This window comes from Phodopus roborovskii, unplaced genomic scaffold (genome assembly GCF_943737965.1).
Source record: "Phodopus roborovskii unplaced genomic scaffold, PHOROB, whole genome shotgun sequence".
Classification (NCBI taxonomy): Eukaryota; Metazoa; Chordata; class Mammalia; order Rodentia; family Cricetidae; genus Phodopus; species Phodopus roborovskii.
The window spans coordinates 5,061,241-5,065,185 of NW_026125278.1; the positions used below are offsets into that span (position 1 = coordinate 5,061,241).

At 45.2% G+C, this 3,945-nt stretch overlaps 1 pseudogene; it reads right to left on the bottom strand.

Annotated features, from left to right (window-relative positions):
- Nucleotides 1–274: 274 nt before the first annotated feature.
- On the bottom strand, nucleotides 275–853 carry LOC127230712 (60S ribosomal protein L19-like; annotated as a pseudogene).
- Between the last annotated feature and the right edge of the window lie 3,092 nt (nucleotides 854–3,945).

A 3,945-nucleotide genomic window follows, 5' to 3' on the forward strand; every position in this document is an offset into this window, starting at 1 on the left:
AAGTCCCTAGAACTGGGAAGACAGACTTTAAATTACAGAATGTTTTTTCACAAATGGAATCACCACCAAGTTTCTTTAATTAATTACCTTCACAAGTAAGGTAACTAACTATTGGGACCACAGCTTCAAAAGCTAAGTTTTTATTATTATTATTTGTTTTTTGTATTTTTTTTTCTGTTTTTAAAGAGGGCAACAGACAAAGGCTTGTTTTATTTTAATGACTGATCCACCCGAGACCACAGGCAGCCCACTGGGTACAGACACTAGGGAAGCTTTATTTCTTAGTCTCTTCCTCCTTGGACAGAGTCTCGATGATCCCCTCCTTTTTGGCCTGGAGACGTTCCTCCCAGCGCTTTCCTGCTTCCTTGGTCTTAGACCTGCGAGCCTCAGCCTGATCAGCCAGGAGCTTCCTGCTGGCCTTGTCTGCCTTCAGCTTGCGGATGTGCTCCATGAGAACCCTTTTGTTTTTGAAGGCATTCCCTTTGACCTTCAGGTACAGGCTGTGGTACATATGGCGGTCAATCTTCTTGGATTCACGTATCTTCTGAGACGTCGACACAGGTTCCGCATCTTTCCCATCTAGGTCACCTTCTCAGGAATGCTCACATTGGCGGTACCCTTCCGCTTCCCTATGCCCATATGCCTGCCCTTCCGCAGAGCCGAAGTGTTTTTCCTGCATCGGACCGGGAATGCAGTCATGGGCTTCTGGATGATCATCTTTTATCAGCTTCCCGATCTGCTGACGGGAGTTGGCATTGGCGATTTCATTGGTCTCATTGGGGTCCAACCAGACCTTTTTACCCCAGCGAAGGATGCTAGAGGCAAGCCTCTTCTGTAGCCTGAGCACACTCATGGCTGCAGACTCAGCAGCCTTTTTTTGTGTAATTGTTTTGCTGACCTTTTTTTTTTTTTTTTTTTTTGAGACAGGGGTTTATGTGTCTTAGGGTTTCTATTGCTGTGAAGAGACACCATGACCATGGCAACTCTTCTAAAGGAAACATTGAATTGAGGGGGCTCACTTGCAGTTTCAGAGGTCCAGTCCATTATCCTCGTGGTGGGTCATTGCAGCATGCAGGCAGACATGGTGCTGGAGAAGTAGCAGAGGGTCCTACATCTTGCAGGCAACAGGGAGTCAATTGAGACACTGGGTGGTGTCCTGAGCATAGGAAACCTCAAAGCCCACCCCCACACTGACACGGTACCCCTCCAACAAGGCCACACCCACTCAACAAATCCACACTTCCTAATAGTGTCACTCTCTAGGAGATTATGAGGACGGTTACATTCTAACTGCCACACTGTGTGTCTCAGGTTGGCCTTGAACTCCATAACTGAGTATGCCCTTAACCTTTTGATCCTCTGGCTGAAGCTTCAGAGCTTCCTGTACTCTGGGATTATAAATCTGGGCCACCATGTCTGGTTCATGCACTCTACCAAGTGAGATACATACCCTTTGAACATCAGTTTTAAGGAGGTGCCAGTTTCCTAGTGCATCTGTGTTCAAGCTGTGAGTAGAGCTTTCTCAGGAACCCAGCCGCTGACCCTTAATTCTGTATGCTCTTTACGAATGTGTTCTTTCATATGAAAAAAAGAAAAAAAGAAATTAAGGAAGCCCAAGGAAATGAGACAGCTTATAATTTTTAAGTTTGAAATGTTGTAACATATTATTCGAAGCGAGGACAGGACATGACTAGCCTCCTTAAAAAGTCGACAGACTCCAGAATGTGATAACATTACAAAATCAACCATAAATAATTTAAATCAAACATTCCAAGTCCCCTCCAGAGGACCTTCCCTAGCTGGAGAGCAGTTGACGGTTCATGGCTGACGTAAGAGGAAGGGTTGCTTTTCTCTGTGGTATGGCTGCTGGTGTGTTGTCCAGGCCCTAGAGAATGAGCCCACACCCATACACATGCAGGTAGCACCAAATGGACTCAGTGAGCTAAAAAATATTACATAAATTTAAAAGTTTCAAAGGAGGACGTGAAGTGGGGAGGGATATGTGATTGGGGTGGCATCTTGTTACTGTCCTATTGCTGTGCAGAGACACAATGACAGCAGCAACTCTTATCAAAGAAAGCGTTTAATTGCGGGCTGACTCACAGTTTCAGAGGGTTAGTCCATTATCACCAATGATGGGAAACAGGCATGGGGCTGGCTGGGCCAGTAGCCGGCAGCTTTGCATCCTGATCCTCAGGCAGCAGGAAGAGAGAAGACACTGGGTCTAGTACGGGACTTTGAAACTTCCAAGTCCACCCCAAAAGCACAATTCCTAGCCAAGGCTACACATCCTACGACAAGGCCGTACCTCCTAACCCTCCCCAAACGGTTCATCGGTGGGGACTAAGCATGAAAATACACAGCCAATGGAGGCTATCCCCATTCACACCACTACAGCAGGGGATCCAGAAAAGCAGGAGAAAGTAAGAGCTGAGGTCACTGCGATGGAGGTAGACTGTGCACACGCGCATGAACATTTCGAATGATCAATGAAAATATTATTTCAAAAAGACAGAAACAAAACTCAGAGCATTCATTCATGTCCTCGCGAAGGTAGAGAGATGGGGAGAACAGAATTCCTCACACTCCAAGTCACTGCCTGTCGGTGGGCACGGAAATAAAATGGGGCACTGTAATTTTCTGAATTTTCTATAAAAGAAGTAAAATGCGTTAAAACAAAAACTGGAAAATAGCAAAATGCTTCAAGTAGGTGAAGGTGAACTTTATTTCATGAATATATTGTCCACACATAGTCACACAGTATGCCTTCTTATAGATATTTAAGTGGTATGCACACATGCATCTGATTGCCCTCACTCACCATGGCATGCACACAAAAGAATGTGAAAAATCCGAACTGGGAATGTTTCACAGTCAATGTGACTTTAGCTGTGAGAGTAAATGAACCCACATCTATTAAAACAGCGTGTTGCTTTGGAACAGGCTTTGGGCTCTCATCAGCAAAAGCAGCATTCAAGTCAAATGTATCCCCTTATCTATTCCTGCCTACATACATATGGGCGCCTAGCTATAAACAGACATTTAGAAACCTTTAAAGACAGTAAGGGCTTTACAAGGTAATCAGAAATACGACTTCCTGATTCTACAAATAGCATTTGTGAATTCTGTAAAACTACAGCACAGAAGATATGTGCTCATCCATTCAATTTGGGGGGAAAAGGGAAGAGAAATAATCTCTGTTTTTTGCTTTTTGTAACATCGTCGTCCTGGGGTGATGGGGTTGATGTATGAGGTGTAGTTTGGATCGAGAGAGGTCTGAACACCCTGCAGCTCATGCTTGAGTGAAGACAGGCTTGTCCCTCATCTTAATGACTTCCTCCATCTCTCTGATCTGAACCAGTCTTGCTTAACTCTGTAATGCTGCTTTACCCATTCTTCAAGGGGACCATACAGGTTTCCAGGAAACTCTCTGGGCTAAAAAAGCATTCCAGACATTCCTTAACACTGCGTTCTTCAAAAGGCTGGTCCCTTAGGCTCCTGGGCGGCAAGAACACTGCCCACTTGGTTCACAGGGACGAGGACCAACACGCAAGCCTCGTTTTTCCAGACAGCCAAGGGTGGCTTCCTGTCCCTTCCAGTGAAAGGCTCGCTGTGCTCAATCCAGACTCCTGGAGACTGGGTTTTACAGGGGGAGCTGAGGACACTGGGATCCTCAGTAAAGAACAGATGGAGGCTGAGTTCCCAGCAACACAGTGAACCTACGCTTAGGGTGTGTGTCTTGGTGCAATGCGTGTTTTCTTTGGAAATGGGCATTTAAGTGAAGTTTCCTTTAGCAAAATTTTGCCCCCAACAAGAGTCTCGAAAACACTTTTAAAGAACTCAAGAAATAGAAAGTCTACACCGGAGCTCGTGTTAGCTGCCTTTCTTACAAAAGTAATCACAGGACATACCATTTCTCTCATCCAGTCTCAGCTTCTCCCTTTC